Raw genomic sequence first — 24,207 nt, forward strand, 5'->3', positions numbered from 1 at the left:
CTTCGTGATTCCGAAGTCCTATCCGCTCACGTAACTCATCGATTCACTTTAGTCGTTCGTCGACGTCGATTAGGCTCATGTGGATTGGATGGTGATGCTCATCGTCGCTCGTTAACACCGAACCGGTTGTGGAGAACTATAGGCAATTTTTGATGCCTACAGATACCCCCTCCAAAGTGTTCCTGACTCGTTTCTTTTATAGAAGAGGCTGGAATACTTTGGATGTGATTGATCTGGCCTTCATCAACTCTTGGCTCCTTCGATTTTCGGTCTATTCGATGCTTTGACGAATAGCCGAGGTTCTTCCGGCGCTGCGTTTATCGTCTGGCCGTCGTCGGAGTCTCGAGTCTGCAGCTGATGAATTGAGTTTGGCTCGTGTCATTGAGTTGACTTTGAACTACCTCCGCCACATTGTACTGGCTTAGGGCTTCGGATTCCCGTGTGTTGACTTTCTGTCGCAACGCGTTGACTGGCGTTGACCTAGGGTTACGCGTTGATCAGCGTTGACCCTTAGGGTTTGAATCGTCGAACGTTGACTTTGGTTGCAACGCGTTGACTGGCGTTGACCTAGGGTTACGCGTTGACCGGCGTTGACCCTTAGGGTTTGAATCGTCGAACGTTGACTTTGGTTGCAACGCGTTACTTGGCGTTGACCTAGGGTTACGCGTTGACCGGCGCTGACCTAGGGTTACGCGTTGACCGGCGTTGACCCTATATACTCGTACGTTTGCTGGAGTATACACAGTTTAAGCTCTTAAGGTATTGGAGCACGGTGGTCCCAAGTGTCGGGGCTGCAGGACCAACTGTTAAAGCTGATTCATCTGCATGTGTGGATTTTATCCTAAATTTGTTGGGTGCTCAAGTCACGAGACCAACTAGGGGAGTTGATGCGTCAATGACTCGCAGTTATAGAATTTTTGGCAAATCCTCAGCCATCAACGGATTTGATAAGCCTTTACCGACTACCGTTTGAGTCGGGCTAGCATGCGGATTGTTTAAGTCCGTTCCGCATGTGACGTCGTGCTAAGAGAGTTAACGCTCTTAGTGCTACGATATTGAATACGTAGACTTCGTCTTTCTCACGGGAATAGACTACCCGGCAACGTGTATTAGGCGTTGACTTTGTTGTGCTAAGAGAGTTAACGCTCTTAGTGCTACGATATTGAATACGTAGACTTCGTCTTTCTCACGGGAATAGACTACCCGGCAACGCGTGTTAGGCGTTGACTTTAGGATTTTTGGCTAATCCCCAGCCTTCAACGGATTTGATTAGCCTTTACCGACTACCGTTTGAGTCGGGCTAGCATGCGGATTGTTTAAGTCCGTTCCGCATGTGACGTTGTGCTAAGAGAGTTAACGCTCTTAGTGCTACGATATTGAATACGTAGACTTCGTCTTTCTCACGGGAATAGACTACCCGGCGACGCGTGTTAGGCGTTGACTTTAGGATTTTTGGCTAATCCCCAGCCTTCAACGGATTTGATTAGCCTTTACCGACTACCGTTTGAGTCGGGCTAGCATGCGGATTGTTTAAGTCCGCTCCTATGTGACGTTTAAGCTAAAAGAGTTAACCCTTTTAGTGCTACGATATTGAATACGTAGACTTCGTCTTTCTCACGGGAATAGACTACCCGGCAACGCGTGTTAGGCGCTGACTTATCCTTACTTAGGATTCAGGATAAAATTCCCCGTGCGTGTGAGGCACGGATTATGGTGTTATTAATAACAACCTGCCACAATGTTGAATATGTGGTCTTTTGTCCTTTTTACGGTCAAAGACTAACCGGCCATGTGTGTTAGACATAGGCTTTGGGATTTTTGGCAAACCCCCAGCCATCAACGGGTTTGATGTGCCTTTACCGATTACCGTTTGAATCGGGCTAGCATGTGAATTATTAAAACCCGTTTCACATGTAACGTTGTGCTAAGAGAATTGCTTCTCTTAGACTTAATGCTATGATTTTGAATACATAGACTTCGTCTTTCTCACGGGAATAGACTACCCGGCAACGCGTGTTAGGCGTTGACTTATCCCTACTCAGGCTTCGGGATAAAATTCCCCGTGCATCGAGTGCCCGGATTTGACAATCGTGTCTTTTCTAAAAGCAAAGACAGATTGAGAAACGGGAGAGGAAGAATTTTATATTCTATCTCCCGGTGCTGAAGAGGAAGAATTTTATATTCTATCTTCGGCCGGAAAGGGAACTTGAGGTGGGATCCCCCACCCCCAGAATCCGGAATGATGAACTGGGAGTGGGTTCTCCACTCCGAGCATCGGAAAGGTCCGAGGAGAGGAAGAATTTTATATTCTATCTCCCGGTGCTGAAGAGGAAGAATTTTATATTCTATCTACAGCTGGAAAGGAAACTCGAGGTGGGATCTCCACCCCCAGAATCCGGAAGGATGAAACTAAGAGTGGGATCTCCACTCCGAGAATCGTAACAGTTCGGATAACCCTAACTGTAGGAAGGTTTGATCACTCGATTTGAAGGTGGACCTCTCGTTCATTGGGGGAATCGAGAGGGGATTTTGACTGTGGTCCTAACTGTATGAATGTTTGACCAAGCAGGAGTTTGAGATGATCCTAATCGTAGGACGGTTTGATCACTCGATTTGAAGGTGGAACTCTCGTTCATTGGAGGAATCGAGAGGGGATTTTGGCTTTGGCCCTAACTTTTATAGGTTTGACCAGAAAGCAAAGAATAGTGGAATACGGGTAGCAAAGAGAATGCCAACTCGTATTATCACTCACAGGGAGACTTTGAATGCTAGGTGATCATGACCTAACATGTTGAGCCTGAGAGATGCCAATGACTGGCAGATAGAAATGTTGGTGGATCCACTGTCGTTTGATTTGATCAGCGGATGGTTTGGTGAAGAAAGATTAACCTGTCAGAGGATTAGATCTCATCTCACAAAAATAACTCATAAGAGTTAGAGAATAAGAAGAGACATTCTGATCTTCCAAGTTCGAACGTGAATTTCTTATTCACCAATTCTTCAATGATTGGGTTATCCCTAAGAATACCCATGTGGTATTCTTCCGGGAACTTCCCGATGCATCGGATTATTCACCCCCAGCTTCTCTCTTGGAACTGGGTTTAATTTTGTTATCTGATCGGGTTATCCTTAAGAATATTAGCGTAATATCCTCCAGGAACTTCCCGTCAATGGTAGGAAATAGTTTAGACTCATATACCTATTGGAGTATCAGGGAGCAGTTTAACCTCTTATACCGGTCGGAGGATTGAGAAGTAGTTTATACTCATATACTCTTCGGAGTTTTAAGGAGCAGTTTATACTCTTATACTTGTCGGAGTATTGAGAAGCAGTTTATACTCATATACTCTTCGGAGTTTGGAGAAGCAGTTTATACTCGTATACTTATCGGAGTCTTGAGGAGCAGTTTATACTCGTATACTCTTTGGAGTTTTAAGAAGCAGTTTATACTCTTATACTTGTCGGAGTGTCAAGAAGCAGTTTATACTCGTATACTCGTCGGAGTTCTGAGGAGCAGTTTATACTCGTATACTCGTCGGAGTCTTTGAGAAGCAGTTTATACTCATGTACTCATCGGAGTATTGAGAAACAGTTTATACTCTTGTACTCTTTGGAGTGTTGAGAAACAGTTTATACTCTTGTACTCTTTGGAGTATTGCCGTTCTCAATTGGCTTACCCTAGCGTTATAACGCCGGCTTCAACCAAGGTCTGGATGCTATTCTTGAGAGCAAAGCAATCCTTGGTGGGATGGAGGATCCTCCTGTGGTACTCGCAGTACGTTGGATCCGCAGAATCGTCATCTTCCTCCTGATGCGTGATGGGCGGGAGTTTGATTTTGTTGTTTTCGAGAAGGGTCTCGAAGATGGCTGGAACGTCTTCGTCTTTGAACGAGTATTCGTTTTGGAGCTCTTCGTCCGAATTCTCCTGTTGTTCCCAGGACTGCTGTTGCGACGTTTGATTATCGTCAATAACAGTTGCAGGTGTGTCCCCTTCATCATGAGGTACAGGATCCGAATCCAGAGGGTTGACCATCAGTTGGCTCCTCTCGGCTTTCCGCCTTCTAATGAAGCGTTCGGCCTGTTCTCCTCGAGCCTTCAACTCTTTCCAGGTATTGAGCGGCTCTATTCCCATAACGTCCAAGATATTGATGGACAAGTTGTTCTGACAAGTCTGCAAGATGAATTCCTCCGTGACGGGATCCCTGCAGTTCATTGCCTGATTGCGGAAGCGTTTGATGAAGGTATCCACCGACTCTCCGCCTTTTTGTTTCTCGTCGAAGAGTGTCCTGATCGACACCTCGGTGTCATCATCGAAGAAATGGGCGAGAAACATGCTTTCCAAGTCCTCCCAGCTGTTGACGCTTCCGGGCTTGAGACGGCGGTACCAATCGAAGGCAGGCCCGCGAAGGGTGCCAACGAATGACCGAACCATCAAAGGCTCGTTGCCCGAGATCACCCCCAAGTGGGACTTGAAGTAGATCAGATGCTGAGTGGGCGAGCCCTTCCCGTTGAACGGCGTGAAGTTGATTAGGTTGAACTTTGCCGGATACGGGATCGAATCCCATTTTCTCGGGTAAGGACACGGAATGCTGGTCCTCTTTACCTCCCGAACAGACATCAGGGCTTCGATTTTTCGTTCGAGCTCCTTCATCTTTTCGGCCTCACCCATATCCTGTTTTGGATGATTTTCAAGAGGAATAATACGGCCACTCCCAGTGTTGTCATTACTGGTGGGTCCACCCCCAGCGTGGTTATTTTTAGTGGGGCTACCCCCAGTACTTTTGGGCGGTGTGTCGGTCTGTTGACTGCAGCGTTCTGGGTGCGACGGTTGGACTCGACTAGCCGATTCGACAGAGCTCGGATTTGTTGGTCGTGCATTTGTCTCATTTCTTGCATAGCCATTTCCATTTCGAACTTGAAGATTTCCTTTTGCTTAGCCAGGGCCTCTTCGATGATTTTAGCTATCTGTTCGGTGTTGGCCATGCACACCTCTCGAGCTTGCCCTATGCTAGGCGTTGTGTCATCGGAGGCGAGCGCGGAATGAGAATCTGAGAACTCATCATCGGAATGGACTCCTTCATGGATCCCACGATCGTTGTTATATCCGTCGGCTTCTAGCTGAAGCTGAGCTGTTCCCGAATTGACCCTGCTTCCTGGAGAGGAATTAAGGTCGGAACCACTTGAAATGATTGGGGATTTTCCTTTGTTGACCATGTTGATGGTAACTTCTAGGAGTTCATCATCTCGATCAACCGATCCTCGTTGATGGGAGTTTGATTTGGGCTTTGTTATCCCATCGGAAATTCCCTCGAATATCGAGACCCTCTGCGGAGCGGTCTTGGGGCAGCTACAAGTTGATAATACTGCCCTGATGAATTTGGTACACGGACAGTGAGAATCCGCTTCCCGGGTGTTTCTCTTTCGAGATTCATCCGCACCCCCAGCCTGATAGTACAACTCACTGACGTTGCCGTCGGAGTAACCTATCGGCTGCTCACATGGGTTCTCAGGTATAACGCGTTCGTTTGTCGAACGCGTTTTCTTCTGAGTAATCATTGCCTTGTTGGCCCCTGCAAGAGTCGCACGTTTGGAGTCACATCTTTGTGAGAGTGAAACCTTAACGGGCTCTTGGTCCTTTGCACGCACCGCTGAGCTGGTTGTTGCAAAGATCGATTTGTTCAGGCGTTGTTTTGGCCTTCGGCATCCAAACTCGTTCGGATTTCGGCGATCTCTTAATGGCCTCTCCCTTTAGCATTTCTCGTGCTTTTTGGACCAGGGCTCGGGCATGCGCACGCAAGGCGCGGCGCTTCTGGATTCGCTCCTCGAGAGTAGAACGGGTTCTTTTGACATGAACCCATTTGTTCGTTTCTGCTTCGGAGGAGGGGCTGGTTGTTTGCTGTTGTTGCTCCTGGCGTTGCCTGGATTTTAGATCCACGTTATAGCGGATCCCATCCATTGACTCCAAAGCCTCGGCCAATTGTCGGGCAAGACGTTGACGCCGTCTTTGTCGTGCTCTCTTTGATAATGTTGGAGCATCTTCAGAAGCCATCTCCTCGGCGGAAGAGGAGTCCGGATCCGCGATCTCGACCACGTTGGACGACACGGGGACGTCACGTGGTGTAAGTGCAGAGGCGGCAACGGGGTCTTGGATTTTCGAATCGAAGGACCTGCAAACATTTATGAAAGAGGTTACCTTTCTGTACCCGTTTGGAGAGGCGGATCTGGAGGAGGAGGAAGAGAGGCCTTCTTTGAACCGTTGTTGATCGAGCTCGTGTTCTTCATTCACCCCGATCTTGAGTGCTGGTTGCGTCACGACGGCGTCGGTTGCGATGCCGTTGGCTCCCACTGTGGTCGCCAGCTTGTTTGCGGAAAAAGTTGCTGTATTCATTGCTGCATTCATTACAACTTCAATCGTTACAATGAAATAAAAAGATAGCCTTTTTATAAGACCGGTACACAATGAAAACAAAATAGATACAACTCTTTTCAAACAAACGCAAGATCTGTTTGTCATCTCTTGCTTGCGTGGGTCTTTTGCCTGTGACGGGGATGTTGATATCCGTGGACCACCGGGGCACTCAGATCTGGTCCGAGAAAATCGGGCAGAGTTTCGTCTATCCGCGGGGGGATTTTAGAAACTCTGAACTTCGTCGATCTGCGTGAGATCTTAGAAGTTTATAGCTCCTATCTCGGGTAATCGAGATATTCGCTCTACTTAGTATCACCGCTAAGGGGGAACACTAAGGAAAATAGAAAGGGGAATGAAGAAGGAGGCTCCTGGGTGTCTCGGCTTGGCCGAGACACCCCTGGGGTGTCTTGGTTTTGCCAAGACACCCCTCGGGTGTTTCGAGCTTGCCGAGACTCCGTTTAGGTGTTTTGTTGGTTCCCCTGTATATTCTTCGTCCGGATTCGGATTTGAGTGATTCCGGGTGCGTTGGATGCGCGACGAAGAGTTTGACCCGCTCTGGTGATTGGATTATCTGTAGAGTGGTCGAGGCATGAAGGGCGTTGTCCTTTTTGTGAACAGTGCCGGGCTTCCCGATTGGTCCGGGTCTTCATGATTCCGAAGTCCTATCCGCTCACGTAACTCGTCGATTCACTTTAGTCGTTCGTCGACGTCGATTAGGCTCATGTGGATTGGATGGTGACGCTCATCATCGCTCGTTAACACCGAACCGGTTGTGGAGAACTATAGGCAATTTTTGATGCCTACAGACTTCTGCTACACGGTTATGCCTTTCGGATTAAAGAACGTAGGCGCAACCTATCAACGAGTGATGTAAAAGATTTTCCAGGAACACCTCCGAAAAACTATCGAATGCTATGTCGACGACCTAGTCATGAAAAGTCGTAATGAAGACGATCATATCAAAGATTTGAGGACGATGTTCAATCTCATGCGCACTCACCAGTTAAAGATGAGCCCCACTAAGTCTTTCCTCTGAATGTCTAGCGGTAAGTTTATAGGATTCGTCATCACTACGAAGGGTATCCGTATTGACCCCAAAAAAGTGAAAGTAATAAATGAATTGCAACCCTCGAGAAACCTTAAAGAACTCAGAGGATTGCAAGGGCGGCTAGCCTATATTCGTCGTTTCATCTCGAATCTATCCGGGAAAATGCTAACCGTTTTCCAAACTCACCAAGAAGGGTGTGTCGTTCATTTGGGATGACGCGTGTCAAAAGGCATTCAAAGATATCAAAGCATATCTAGCGAATCCTAGTCTCCCCGGAGCCAACTCATTGATAGGAAAATGCTCCAACAACGTAGCCGAGTACAACTCGCTGTTTATCGGACTCAGCTTTGCCAAAGAGCTGGTGGTCGAATATCTCAAAGCTTTTGGTTATTCTCATTTGATAGTTAATCAAGTTCGAGGAGAATATGAAGTCAGGAATCAAGACTTAATACCATATCATAAAGTGGCCATCGAGATGGAAGGTTCGTTTGAAGAATTTTTTATCGAATACATTCCACGTCTCCAAAATACATATGCAAATGCGTTGGTAGCATTAGAAGTATCTTTGGTGCAACCTCCCGACACAGAACAATGGATTACTATCAAAACTCACCAACTTTTTATACTCAAATGCGCTTTGGATATCAAAGAGGCGCATACGACCAAAATTGAACTTGAACCTCGAGATTGGCGATTCCCCATTATCGATTACGTCGTGCATAGAATCTTACCGCAAGATACAAAAGAAAGAGACTCGGTTCGACGAAGGGCACAGAGATTCTATTACAACTCAACAACTCAAACATTGTATCGTCACGCGTACGATGGGTTTCTACTTAGATGCCTCTCAACAAAAAAAGCGAAAGAAGCTATCAAAGAAGCTCAAGATGGGACTTGTGGTGTACATCAACCTGGTCCCAAGCTTTATGATCGTCTCTGAAGAATGAGATATTATTGGCCAACCATGGTTAATGATGCGATTGACTACGCCCGACGGTGCCACGTGTGCCAAATACATGCAAATTACATGCATCAACCCCCGGAACACCTACATCCATCAGCCACTTCATAGCCATTCGAGACATGGGGAATGGATATCGTCGGTCCTATCTTCCCGCCGTCGGTCAAAGGGGACCGTTTTATTTTGGCAATCACTGAATATTTTTCAAAGTGGGTTGAAGCAGTGCCATTAAGAGAAGTGAAGACTAGCAACGTTGTCAAGTTTATTAAACACCATATCATATACTGATATGGAGTTCTGAGAAGAATCATACACGACAATGGCCCTCAATTTATGAGCAATGCCTTCATCAAATTTTGCGGCAAATTCAGAATCGAAGATGTCTCGTCAACGTCATATAATCCCACAGCAAACAGATTAGCGGAGGCGTTTAACAAGACAATCATAAAGATTTTATCAAAACTCGTGAGAACTAACAAGCGAGGCTGGGATGACAAACTTAGTGAAGCCCTTTGGGCCTATCGTACCATAGTTTGCACGCCTACTGGAGAGACTCCATACTCATTGGTATATGGATGCGAAGCTGTTCTTCCCTTAGAAATCCAAATTCCATCCATCCGTATTGCTCTCGCAATAGGGATGACGACAGATGAACAACACAAAAAACGGCTTGAAGAGCTTGAGATGTTGGACGAGAGGCATTTGGAGGTTCAACAGCAAATTAAGTTTTACCAAGCCAGAATCTCTCGTGCTTTTGACAAAAGAGTCAAGCAACGAAGCTTCAAAGAAGGAGACTTGGTTTTCACCGTCCGGTGACCAATGATACTCAACTCCAAAAAGAAAGGTAAGTTTCAACCTAAATGGGAAGGATCATTTGTGATAGAAACAGTCTACTCTAATAGCGCATACCGTTTAGTTACCCAAGACGGTGACAAGATCATGATGCCAATAAATGGAAAATTCCTGAAAAAGTACTATCCCTAGTACATCCAGGATAACTTATTAAACGGGAAGTTCCTGGAGAATACTGTACGCTGTATTCTTAAGGATAACCTGAGATTAATGGATTATTCGAGATGAAGACCTATCTTCTAAACGATTCACCATTAATCATTAAAACTTTTGCTATGACCTTTCGAAAACTCTTTCGCTGAGATGAGATTTGATGACCTCATTCGGTTAATCTTCCCCCACGAAATTCCTACTACTTTCTTGATCAACTCTTCCTATATTTAGGACCACAACCAAAATCCCCTCTTGTTTCCTCCAATGAACAAGAGGTCCACAATCGAGCGATCAAACTTTCCTACAGTTAGGATCGTCTCAAAACTCCCGCTTGGTCACACCTTCCTATAGTTAGGACCAAAGCCAAAATCCCCTCTCGATTCCTTCAAAGAACGAAAGGCCCACTTTCAAATCGGACTTCCCTTTCGATAAACGAAAGGCCTCCACCCCCATTGAATGACCAAACCTATAAAAGATGAGGTCGTCTCAATACCTTCTCTCAGTCAAAACCGCCAAACGGTTACGACCAAAACCGGGATCTCGGTTCGATAAACGAAAAGCTATCATCCTTCCCTCTTCAATCAATCCTACAAAAGTTAGGGTTGAAGTAACAATTTCATCTCGATAAACAAAAAAACTCATTTTCAGGTCAGATAACTAATCCTCTAAAAGTTAGGGTTATCTGAATCTTTCGATTCTTGGAGTGGAGATCCCACTCTTAGTTTCACCTTACAGATTCTCGAAGTGGAGAGCTTGTTTCGAGTTCCTTTTGTAACCGGAGATAGAATATAAAATTCTTCCTCCCAGGTATCGGGTCGACTTCTGCCCAAAAAGAAGGTCTGGAGATAGAATATAAAATTCTTTCTCTCCAGTGTTAGGTTCTTCTTTGCCCTAAGAGAAGACACCATATTCAAACACCATAATCTGTGCCTTACAGCGTGGGGAATTTTATTCCGAAGCCTAAGAAGGGATAAGTCAGTGCACAACACGCTTTGCCGGTTAGTCTTTTGCTGTAAAAAGGACAAAAGCCCATATATTCCACATTGTGGCACACTATTATTAATAACATCATAATCCGTGCCTTACACGCGTGAGGAATTTTATACCAAAGCCTAAGTAGGGATAAGTCAGCGCCTAATACGCGCTGTCAGTTTAGTCTTTCACCGATTGAAAAAGATACCAGAATATAAGTCTGGAGAATTTTATCCCGAAGCCTAAGAAGGGATAGGTCAGCGCCTAACACGCGTTACCGGGTAGTCTATTCCCGTAAAAAAATAACCAAGTCTATGTATTCAAAATCGTAGCACTAAGTCGAAGGGAGTTCATTCCGTTAGCACAACGTTACATATAAAATGGACTTAGACAATTCATATGCTAGCCCGACCCAAACGGTAGTTGGTAAAGGTTCATCAAACCCGTCGATGGCTGAGGGTTTGCCAAAAATTCCTAGAGTCAGCATCTAACACGCGTTGCCGGGTAGTCTATTCCCTAAAAAATGACCGAGTCTACGTATTCAAACTTGTAGCACTAAGTCTAAGGGAGTTCATTCCGTTAGCACAACGTTACATATGAAACGGACTTAGTTAATTCATATGCTAGCCCGATCCAAACGGTAGTCGATAAAGACTCATCAAACCCGTTGACGGCTGAGGATTTGCTGAAAATTCCTAAAGTCTACGCCTAACACGCGTTGCCGGGTGATTCGTCCCCGTAAAAATGACCAAGTCTACGTATTCAACATCGTAGTACTAAAAGGGTTAACTCTTTTAGCATAACGTTACATGTGAAACGGACGTAGACAATTCACATGCTAGCCCGACCCAAACGATAGTCGGTAAAGGGTCATCAGACCCAAAGAAGGCTAAGGATTTGCTAAGAATCATATAAATATTACTGTTGATTATGCTAAGCAGAATGAAAAAAAATCATAATGAAAGTATACTGAACAAAAAACATATCTTCATTAACGAAATCAAGCATTCAGATACAACAAATTGCGATCACTCTACATCAAGCTTATGATTAAGGATTTGTTGCTCTAAGTTGGATAATTCTTCGACATAGGTCCACTCGATCTCACATTGCAGTTCCGCCTTGAAGGATTCTTCAGAGATAGATAAAATTCTGGCAGCTTCCTCCTCCATTTTGGCTAATCTCTCTTCTGAGAGCGTCACCTTGCTAGATATCACAAGCCTGCCATGCTCTTCCCCGGCCCTGGTCACCTCCAAAATAGCCCTTCGCTCTTCCGCCTCCGTAAGCTTTTGCTTAAGCTTCGCTATCTCGGCATCAGTAGAAGCTATGGAAGAATCGAACTCGTGTATATGGGCCACTCTCTAAGAAAGAACCTACTTCACCTGGTCCACCCGCTTTCTCTGTGCCTGAATCCCGAGCTTGGCAGATGCTCGAGCTTCACACCAGGATTGTAGACGGGTCTCCATCTGAGCAGCAACATAACCAGGAGCACCAACGGATCAGAGCTTTTGTAGCTTTTTAAATTCATGCTCTAGCTGCTTCAGGTCATCGGTCAAGGCATCTGCAATTTTTGACGAGCCAACGTCCCTCACCGAGGCTATTTTGCGCTCAAGGAAAGGTCAGAACTGATTGAAAGGGAGCCCTTTCTGCAAAAGTTCGTCGATCAATGACCCCGCAAAATTTAAAAAGTGGCTGACCTCCAAACAGAGGATGAGCTTCTCCGGATCATCATCCGACAATAATGCCTTAACCGTGTCCCAGAGTTGAGGCAACAATCCTATAAAAAGAGAAGAGATGAATATTCCAAAGTATAAAATAATTCTAAGTCAAGACATGATGCAAAATTTACCAACGCCTGCAGAGCTTTCTTCAGCTAAACGGTTCACGCTCGGTTCCGTTCGTCCGACTTCATGAGTCCCAGGAAGCACGGTAGGCGTAACAGCCGTTGAAGCACCAATTTATTCGGTTGGTCTCACGGTTTATTCAGTTAGGTCCCCCTTAATAGTCCCAACACTCGCTATAGTCGGCGTCCCCGAAAGAATTAGGAGTTGCGTCTCGAGAGCTGATGACTAGGCCTCGACGACAATCCTTACCAACAGTAATAAATTAAGACCACCAGATTTATCAAACCCTCCAATAAGAGTAGTTGTATCAGTCTTAGCGACTGGTTCTACGATTGGAACTCTCCTATAGTTAAATGAAAACCGACAAATGAATATGTAACATGGGAATAAAAATCATACCAGTAGGCGAATTAGCTGTGTTCATCGGTTCGACGGCCTCACGCTGGGCTTGTTCAGACAACATATCTTCAAAAAGCATGTCGTCAGAGTCTGAAGAGATAAGAAGCGGATCGGGTGAGGGTACACTCGTTTCTCCGGGGGCTGCATCACGGAAGGCTCCCTCCTCGCCTAAATCCCCCACTGAAACACCTACAGAGAATCAAAGTGTTAAAGTAGAAAGAGGAAAATCCGAGAATGCACAATAAGAGGAAGTCAAATTCACCTTCGGTAGTTGCACCGAGTTCCACAGCCTTATTACTCAGGACTGCTTCTTGCGATTTTTCTAAGAGGGTAAGAAGCATAGAAACGATTAGCGGAGACACAAATTCTGAATCATTCAGCTCCCTGCAAATAAAAGACCTATCACCGATGTTAGATGTACCTAGATCTCCAACCCTTTCACCTGTATCAGGTCCAGCACCGGAGTCCACAACAGCTTCAACATTTGTACCTGCTTCAGCACCTACAGGTTCCTCAGCCATAACCTCATCCATTGGTTGGGAAAGGTCATATCTTTCGAAGTCATCAAATATGGGAGAAAGAGGATCATATTCCTCTTCACCTTCTTCATGACCTCCTGAGACACAGTAATGACTAAGTCTAGGAATTAATAAATGGAACAGTTAAAGGATCACAAAGAGTTAAAACATTACCCTCTCCACTGATGGGAATGTTAGTGCTAGGCCTGGTTCCCGAAGTCGGGAGTCCACCATGTTGTTTGGAAGCTAGCTTTTTACGCTTAGCAGGGGGAGCCTCCTTCGGACCAGTGACTTGCTCATGAGTAAATTTAGAACGTGACTCTAGCCCTGAAGTTACTTGAGTTGTAGGCTGAGATCTTGTCCGGCGTATAAGTTGGGGCTCTTCTTCCTCCTCCTCCTCGGAAGCCACACCTGGGACTTCAACCGACATCTTGTTAGGATAAGTGAATAAAACTTGCATCTTTGGCTTCTTCGGAGCCGGCGAAGGTTTAGATAATTTTGAGCGGCGAGCTTGATCAACTATTGCTAACTCAATTAATTCCAAGGAGAGAGGATCTGATAGACCTGTTCTCAGGTCTTCTTCGTCTTCGCTGACTCTGGCCTCTTGGCCACTCGCAATATAAGTTTCCGAGATCTCAGCATCGGGAGGAAAGATGGCTTCCTTCTGCCCCTCCTGGCTGGAAGGACCCGCTCGTTCTTTTCCTCTTCTTTTTTGAAGCTCAGCCTCGTGCACCATCCGAGTGGCAATCCAAGCTGATTCTTCGGATGCTAACTCTGCAATTGGTCACACGGACACAGACTCGTTTGCCGCAAAAAGCTACCGACATTGTAGGAAAGTCAACTCTAACTTGCGCTCAACACCTGGGAGTTTGAACTTAGCATCAGTGTAGCCAGTTATACTCTACAGCCATGCCCTAGCCCCATCTATCAATCCACCACAAGTCCGGAGTTGTCGATTTGGGTTCCCGATATAAATCTGATCTTAGCCGAATTGGTGCATGAACCGACATTGCAAGTATAGCTCTATATAGCAGCGATTCTGCACCCGAAAGATCAAGTAGCCCGGTCTGATATTGATCAACCAATCAAAGCAACTAGAATCAAGGGAAGTCTGACCCGTACCTGGCGCCTCCGTATCGACTAGTGAATCACCATATTGACCCGAAAATCGTGGGAAGCAAGTAGGAAAGACCCAGGACTTCTGGTTTTGAAGTTGCATCTTAATCTCCGCGAACCCTCGTCCTTTCCATTTACAGCTTCCTATTAATTAGAGAAAAGGAACGGATGAGTCTGCAGAAATTGGGGCCAACATCATATTTGAACGGTGGAGGATGAGCCAAGCCATCAAGTAGATGTAGGGAAGCTCTACCTTGGTAAGAGGGATTTGAGCTGATGGTTTACCCTCCCCTTGAGTGAACACCTTCACAATATGACGAAGCCCTCTATGAATATCCGCAGTCATTGCTGGAAGAAGAGACAGATTTTTCCGATGAGCAAGCAGAACTGCAGGATAAAGAACTTCTAGAGGCAACGCATCAGTAGATTGGTACGGTACCACGCACTTCTTTAACCAGATGGCGAGGTAGCCGGCAAGCAACATGATGGGTTGGATCGGGTTCACCGCTTGCAACAAAAATATTTGGAACTTGGTTCCAGTGGTAAAATCATCTTCAACGCCAGCTGTAGTGTAAGACTGTGTGTTGGAATTTCCGATTAGCTCATTAACTTCGGAAGGGGTTACCGACGTTAACTCATGTATCGCTTCACCCGAGCTGCCGTCTATGTTCTTGAACAGATAATCCGCAAATTTCTTCAAACTGATCTACGACCACAGCTTCTTTGATAATGGGTCAGCACCCGCCAAAGCTATGTGGTAGTGGCAGGTGAGATCCCACAGAGTATTGTAACGGTTGGGCGTTCGCGACCTCAACTGCTACAGCTTTCGATTAGAAGGGAAGTATTCTTGATAGATCACATTGCCTATCGAAAGACCAGAGACCTTGTGCATCTCATGCAGCGCCAACCCCAACTCACCATACTTGGTCAAAAATGTGTTGGTGTCGGGGTTGTAAAGCTCTAACAGTGCCAGGAAGTATAGAACGCTGATTGGTGGCCCATAAGTGGTGGTGCGCATAGCTGGGTACAAACTACTAGCCCCCAACTCCTCATCGAACCGATTTAAGATATAGTTGCTCAAACGAGCCCACCAAAGCTTATCCGATGAATGCACCAAACCAAAACATCACTGACCAGTTGCTGGTAGCTCTCGACCCAAACTCGCTAGTCGATTCCTTACAGTGTTGAAAATGGTAAAGACCTCACCTCTTGGGGGATCATTCAATCCTAGGACCCCCGGATGTAGCCCTGTTATCCGATTACGATCACGTGATCTAGGAATCGCCCCATGGGTAATGTAGCCGCAATGAACACAGTTGTGCTCCTCTATTAACCCCCACGACATTTCCTGTGGGACAACCTAGCACCGTAGCTCGGTAAGCGAACGGTGACGAGGAATCAGAGGGAGGTATAAGTAACCGCCGTCATCATGATACAGCCATTGTTCGGCTCTGAGAGACGCAGTAGTTGACAATCCTATAAAAAGAGAAGAGATGAATATTCCAAAGTATAAAACAATTCTAAGTCAAGACATGGTGCGAAATTTACCAACGCCTGCGGAGCTTTCTTCAACTAAACGCATCACGCTCGGTTCCGTTTGTCCGACTTCATGAGTCCCAAGAAGCACAATGGGCGTAGTAGCCGTTGAAGTACCAACTTCTTCGGTTGGTCTCACGGTTTATTCAGTTAGGTCCCCCCTAATAGTTCCAACACTCGCTGTAGCTGGCGTCCCCGAAAGAATAGGGGGTTGCATTTTGAGAGTTGATGACTAGGCCTCAACGACAATCCCTGCCAACAATAATAAATCGAGACCACCAGATTCATCAAACCCTTCAATAAGAGTAGTTGTATCAGTCTTAGCGACTGGTCCTACGATTGGAACTTTCCTATAGTTAAATGGAAACTGACAAATGAATATGTAACATGGGAATAAAAATCATACGGTAGGCGAATTAGCTGTGTTCATCGGTTCAACAGCCTCACACTGGGCTTGTTTAGACAACATATCTTCAAAAAGCCTGTCGTCAGAGTCTGAAGAGACGGGAAGCGGATTGGGTGAGGGTACACCCGTTTCTCCGAGGGCCACGTCACGAAAGGCTCCCTCCTCTCCTAATTCCCCCACTGAAATACCTACAGAGAATCAAAGTGTTAAAGTAAAAAAGAGGAAAAGCTGAGTATACGTAATAAGAGGAAGTCAAATTCACCTTTCGTAGCTGCACCGGGTTCCACAGCCTTATTACTCAGGACCGCTTCTTGCAAATTTTCTAAGAGGGTAAGAAGCATAGAAACGATTAGAGGAGAAAAAAATTCTGAATCGTTCATCTCCCGCCAAATAAAAGACCTATCACCGATGTTAGATATACCTGGATCTCCAACCCTTTTACCTGTATCAGGTCCGGCGTCGGAGTCCACAACAGCTTCAACATTTGTACCTGCTTCAGCACCTACAGGTTCCTCAGCCATAACCTCATCCATTGGTTAGGAAAAGTCAGATCTTTTGAAGTCATCAAATATGGGAGAAAGAGGATCATATTCCTCTTCACCTTCTTCACGACCTCCTGAGACACAGTAATGACTAAGTCTAGGAATTAATAAATGGAATAGTCAAAGGATCATAAAGAGTTAAAATATTACCCTCTCTACTGATGGGAATGTCAATGCTAGGCCTCATTCTCGAAGCCGGGAGTCCACCATATCATTTGGAAGCTAACTTTTTATGCTTAGCAGGGGGAGCGTCCTCTGGATCAGTGACTCGCTCATGAGTAAATTTAGAACGTGACTCTAGACTTGAAGTGACTTGAGTTGTAGGTTGAGATCTTGTCCGGCGTATAAGTTGGGGTTCTTCTTCTTCCTCCTTCTCAGAAGCCGCACCTAGGAGTTCAACCGACATCTTGTTAGGATAAGTGAATAAAACTTGCATCTTTGGCTTCTTCAGAGCCGGCGAAGGTTTAGATAATTTTGAGCGGCGAGCTCGATCAGCTATTGCTAACTAAATTAATTCTAAGGAGAGAGGATTCGACAGACCTGTTCTCAACTCTTCTTCATCGTCGCTGACTTTGGCCTCTTGGCCACTCGCAATATCTCTTTCCGGGATCTCAGCATCGTAGTGAATCACCATATTGACCCGAAAATCGTGGGAAGCAAGTAGGAAAGACCCAGGACTTCTGGTTTTGAAGTTGCATCTTAATCTCCGCGAACCCTCGTCCTTTCCATTTACAGCTTCCTATTAATTAGAGAAAAGGAACGGATGAGTCTGCAGAAATTGGGGCCAACATCATATTTGAACGGTGGAGGATGAGCCAAGCCATCAAGTAGATGTAGGGAAGCTCTACCTTGGTAAGAGGGATTTGAGCTGATGGTTTACCCTCCCCTTGAGTGAACACCTTCACAATATGACGAAGCCCTCTATGAATATCCGCAGTCATTGCTGGAAGAAGAGACAGATTTTTCCGATGAGCAAGCAGAACTGCAGGATAAAGAACTTCTAGAGGCAACACATCAGTAGATTGGTATGACACCACACACTTCTTTAACCAGATGGCGAGGTAGCCGGCAAGCAACGTGATGGGTCGGATCAGTATCACTGCTTGCAACAAAAATGTTTGGAACTTGGTTTTAGTGGCAAAATCATCTTCAACGCCAGATATAGTGTAAGACTGGGTGTTGGACTTTCCGATTAGCTCGTTAACTTCGGAGGGGGTCAGCGGATTTAACTCATGTATCGCTTCACCCGAGCTACCGTCTATGTTCTTGAATAGGTAATCCACAAATTTCTTCAAACTGATTTGCAGCCGCGGCTTCTTTGATAATGGGTCGACACCCACCAAAGCTATGTGGTAGTAGGAGGTGAGATCCCACAGAGTATTGTAACGGTTGGGCATTCGCGATCTCAACTGCTGCAGCTCCCGATTAGAAGGGAAGTATTCTTGATAGATCATATTGCCCGTCGGAAGACCGGAGACCTTGTGCATCTCATGTAGCACCAACCCCAACTCACCATACTTGGTCAACAATGTGTTGGTGTCGGGGTTGTAAAGCTCTAACAATGCCAGGAAGTGTGGAACGCTAATTGGTAGCCCATAAGTGGTGGTGCGCATAGCTGTGTACAAACTACTAGCCCTCAACTCCTCATCGAACCGATTTAAGATATAGTTGCTCAAACAAGCCCACCAAAGCTTATCCGATGAATGCACCCAACCAAAACATCGCTGACCAGTTGCTGGTAGCTCTCGACCCAAACTCACGAGTCGATTCCTTACAGTGTTAAAAATGGTAAAGACCTCACCTCTGGGGGATCATTCAATCCCAGGACCCCCGGATGTAGCCTAATTATCCAATTACGATCACTTGATCCAGGAATCGCCCCATGGGTAATGTAGCCGTAATGAACACTAATCTCGTAGATAGGGAAAGTCGCCCCATGTAAGACATATGCCACTCCGGGGAAACTAAGACAACTCCAACTCCGGAGGAGACCTTAGAACATCCGGGAGTACTTGATACATTAGCTACTCTCGAAGCACCATCGAAGTACAAATGCCACACTTGTTGATGGGAATTTGCATTGACTTTGTGGGTTTCATCTAGTAGATCATCGTAAACTTTGGCGGTTTTTGTGGTCGGGTTAGCTGCCATAAGATCACAAATAGCCTGTCCTTTGACTGACTTCTGTTGTTTAAAGTGTAGATCGTATTGGGACAGAAGCAGGGCACATTTTGCTAACCGCCAATTTATGAAAGCTGGTTGCGTCATGAATACTCGGACTGGGTTAATGTTGGAAATGACGTAAATAGTCTGTCCAACCAAGTAATGCCGCATATTTTGAATTACAAACACCAAGGTGAGACACTCCCTCTTAATCATTGGATACCGAGATTCGGCACCCACAAGGGTCCGGCTCAGGTAATATACAGCCTGTTTGTGACCATTATTGTCTTCTTGTGAAAGTAATGTACTTAACGAGTGGCTCGTCGCCTTGACATAAATCAAGAACGGTTTGCCCGATTTCGGTGCAACGAGCACTGGAGATTTCGAGAGATATTATTTAATATTCTCGAATGCTTTTTGATAAGCATCATCCCCATATGAATGATACGCCCTTCTTTGTGAGTCTGGAGAATGGCTGACACTTTCCGGAAAGGTTCAAAATAAACCGACGAATATACACCAACCGTCCTTGTAACCCTTTGAGTTCTTTAAGGTTTCTTAGGGGTTTTAACTCATTAATTGCCTTCACCTTATCGAGGTCAATGTGGATACCTTTGGTGGTGACAACGAATCCAAGGAATTTGCCACTAGACATTCCGAGGAAAGATTTAGTAGGATTCATCTTTAACTGGTGAGTCCGCATTAGGTCGAACATCATCTTCAAGTCTTTGATGTGATCATTCTTGTCACAGTTCTTCACAACTAGATCGTCCACATAGCATTCAACGGTCTTCCGGAGATGTTCCTGGAAATTCCTTGACATGGCTCTCTGATATGTGGCACCTGCATTCTTCAAGCCGAAGGGTATAACTATGTAACAGAAAACACCGAGGGGTGTTCTGAATGCGGTATGCTTCTCATCATTTGGATGCATCTTTATTTGATTGTAGCCAAAAAATCCGTCCATGAACATTCTCTCGAACCCGCACGTGTTGTCGATGATAACATCTGTGATGGGAAGAGGGAAGTCGTCCTTCGGGCAGGCAGTGTTAAGATCTCTGAAGTCGATACAGATTCTGATTTTTTTCATTCTTTTTAAGGACTGGTACAATATTGGTAAGAAATTCAGGATGCTGTTCCTCCCTGATGAAACCCGAGTCAATGAGCTTTTTAACTTCGGACTCGATCGCTTCCATGATTTGCGAACGAAATCGTCTTTGCCGTTGTTTGACGGGTTTGACATCTGGCTTGATGTTGAGACGGTGCATTGTCACATTTGGATCGAGTCCTGTCATATCTTCATAATTCTAGGCAAAAATGTCGATAAATTCCCTAATGAGTGCAACTAATTCTTCTTTCTCATCTAATGAGAGACTGTCACTGATGAATATCGGTTTTGGGTTATCCTCATTGCCCATGTTCACTTGTGTTACTTGGTCTTCAGTAGGGGGCTCTCTTTGCTCAAACCTATCACCGTACTGCATATTCAAGTGATGAACCCATAGGTCCTCCTAAGTTGGCATTTGATCGTCTTCTTCCGTTGTAATGGAGTCGGTTGTAGCCATGTTCGACATCAGCCTTTTAAACATTTCTCCAACGCTTGTGTCGGAGTCCCAGGGTGAAGAATCGTAGAAATATCCGTCTTTGCGTTTATTAGCTATTTGATCGATGACCTGCCAACAACACTCATCATCGGACGAGGAGACATAGCCTAAGCCTCTTTTGTAGCTATAATAATCATCGGGCTTTTCTTTAGGTACATAGGCCATACGAGACGGAACTCGGGGGCCTCGACCAAAATAAAGACCCTCTCCAAGTGTAAGGTCATATCCGTATTTTTCCATGAGGTTATGCACTTTTGAGCCGTATCGGAATAAATGAGGAGTAGGTTTGTCATCATCATCCTCTTTTTTTAAGAAGTGGTCTAGTATCAAAACCTCTTTTGACTTCCTTTTCACCCCCTGCCTTTGCAGGATTGACAAGTGTAGTTCCAAATGAATCCTAGACATGTCTCCTTGTCATGCAGGATGATTGAAATGGCATATACAAATTAGGGTCATCGTATAACCTCTTCATAATATTATCAAGACACAATGAGTACTCTAAATCATTATTTATTGCTATTCCTTCGGCAAGGTGCTAATTACAACTATTATCTGATGACTCTCCATCGTCAAGATCAATTACAATGGGTACAATGTCATTAAGTACAAAACCACCATCATAGTCAAACCCAGCTTCGGTATCAGCTTCTTCTCCACTGTCCGTACCTTGGGCCGATGGTTCAATATCGGATTCGACATCGTAGAGAATGGAGTCAGTAAAATAATTTTCCAACCCCTTAAACGGCTGCTTATCTGTGACCACCATCTTGACCTCATTATTAGTGTCTACATATTTAAGATACTGATGGAGGGTAGAAGGGACTATAACGTTACCGTGGATCTATGGTTGACCCAACAGTAAGTTATAAGAAGTCTTTGTATCGATCACGTAATATGTGACTTCTGACTTTAAATCTCCAATCTGCACTTTACTCGGATTTTACCCAATGGTCTGGACCCGCTGGTGTTGAATCCGTAGATCGTAGTGTCTGTGGAGGACCGCTTACTAGCTGGTATTTCGAGACTATACATCAATCGAAGTGGCATGATGCAAACAGCGGAACCCGGATCGATTTGGATCCGGTTGACAATGCTGGAGCCAATGTGCCCAGTGAAATACAGGGGCCGGTCATGCTTTGAATTCTTTGTCTGCATGTCCTCCTTGGTGAAAGAAATGCAGGGAAAGTGGTTCGCCGCGAGGTTGCAATGTTGGACTGACGGCTCTGGTTCTTCAAGGGATGGCTTTATCTGAGTCAGGAAAACATCAGAATTAGCCAAGGCTTCTTGTAGCGCTTCCCTTGTGTCTTTTGAAAGACGCAGCAGCTCATATAAGGTTAATCTAGCTAGTATATTAGCTAATTACGCTATAATATCGAAGCGATGCGGAGTGTTCAAGCTCCCCGGTTTGTCTCTTCCAATCGGTTGATTGAATCGAGACAGCTTCGGGTTTTTAACCTCTTGGTGTTAGGGCTCCTTCTCTTTTTGCTTTTGTTGAGTCTTCTCAACAACCGCTGGAGGAGTTATGGCCACTCCCATTCCAACTAATGTTTTAGAAGGAATATTTTTGGTCACCCCCTGCTCAGCTAACTGATCGGAGGCGCTTGGGTAACTAAAATGGTATTCGTTCCCGCTACGGGTAGCAAAGACTGGTTCTCCGTTGGTTACAAAGACCTCTTGCTCATCTTCAGAGAGTGGGAAGGTAGGAATACTTTCATCATTTCTTTCTGACATAGCCAAAGCTCTGCAACGGGACTTTTTTTTTCCTTTTGATTTCTTCTTGGATGACGATCCAGCCCATTGTTCATCTTCAATCAGATCGGGATGGACCCAAAGAATTTTGCCGTTTGGGGCTGTGTGTGGCACAAGTCCTTTCTGGCGTTGTTTGTGAGGATCGTCGTTGATAGTCTTAACCGCTACGTTTATTATGGGTTCGGGCTGAAACCAATTCAAAGGAATAGAGCCGAAGCTGATTGACACTGCATTCGCACCCACCTCTCCTAAATATGACCTCCTCAACACATCACTACTAGGTCATAATCATATTAGGGTGGCTGAACCGCTTGGGACGACAATACTTTGGGTCATTAACCCTTTTAGCATCTTCTTGGTCTTGGATCGGAGGAAACTTGATCTTGTTATTCTCTATGAGGTATTTGAAAATACCGGGGACTTCGTCTTCTTTAAAAGAATAAACCTTCGGGAATTTTGGTTCCGAAGCTTTCTGTTTTTGAGGTTGTCATTGCCATTGCGATTGTTGAGACGCCTTTTGTTGTTGTTGTTGTTGCGGCTGCGGTTGCAGCTCGAATATTTGATTCGCGTCCACTACGTTTGCTTGTGCCTTTCCTTTACCCTGGGGGACAAAATTATGTTGCGGTGTATTGGTCGCCATCTAACCCCTTCGGCCTTCTTCCTTTTGAGGAAGCGTTCGGCTCGTTCTCCTCGTACCTTCAAATCCTTCCAAGTCTTGGACGGCGCCATTCCAATAGCTTTGAGGATATATAAAGAGAGATTATTGTGACAAGTCTCAAGGATGAAGTCTTCACTGACCGGATCTCGACAATTCATCGGTTTGTTCCGGAATCGTTTGACGAAGTTCTCGACTAACTCTCCGTCTTTCTGTTTCTCATCGAATAACATTCCGATTGAAACCTCGGTGTCTTCATCGAAGAAAATTGTGAGAAATATGTCCTCTATGTCATCCTAACTGCTGATACTCCCCGGCTTAAGATGGTGATACCAATCGAAGGCTGCTCCGCGAAGAGTGCCAACGAATGACCGTCCCATCAAATGGTGTGAAGTTGATCAAATTAAACTTTGTCAGATACGGGATTGATTCCCACTCTATCGGGTATGTACATGGTATTCCGGACTTCTTTACTTCTTGAGCACTCATTAATGCATTGATTTTGCTCTCTAAGTCCCTCATTTTCTTATCCTCGCTCGTATCTTTCTTTGAACGATCCTGGGGAGAGGCGACCTAGTCCTCCTTTGTATTGTTATCATCTGAGGGACCACCCCAGCATTGTTGTCAACGAGATGTGCATCCATATTGGTATTCTCGTCCGCCTCCCGATCACTATCAACTTGGTTGGGATTATTACGATGGTTGGACTCTCCCTGCTGATTCGTCAGTGCCACAATTTGTTGGCTGTACATGTCTCTCATCTCCTGCATAGTCATCTCTATTTCAAATTTAAAATTCTCTTTTTGCTTGGTTAGAGCGTCCTCAAGAATTTTAGCTATTTGTTTTGTGTTGATCATAAATGACTCATAAGATTGTCCTGCATTGGATACCGTATCGTCAGAAACCAATGCAGAGCAAGCATCTGACGTTTCATCGTCCGAGGACTATGACCTCCTGGGTCTAGGTTTGACAGTTCCAGACCATAGTCAAGTCATGCGCTGAGATACTTCTACAAAAGGTTCAGGATTGAAGCGTCGCAAGGACTTGCCTTTGTCGGCCATGTTGATAGTTACTCGAGGGAACTCGTCACCTAAGCTGGTTGGCCTTCTTCTGTGGAAACACCTCATCTTTGGTTCGGACGTTTCAGTAGAAATTCGTACAAATACAGAGACCCTCCGGGGAGCAGTCTCGTGGTAGCTGTATTCTGACAACACTGCTTTGATGATTTTCACACACAGACAGTAAGAGTCCATTTCTCGGGTATTTCTCTTCTGAGACTT

The sequence above is a fragment of the Asparagus officinalis genome, chromosome 8 (genome assembly GCF_001876935.1).
Source record: "Asparagus officinalis chromosome 8, Aspof.V1, whole genome shotgun sequence".
NCBI lineage: Eukaryota > Viridiplantae > Streptophyta > Magnoliopsida > Asparagales > Asparagaceae > Asparagus > Asparagus officinalis.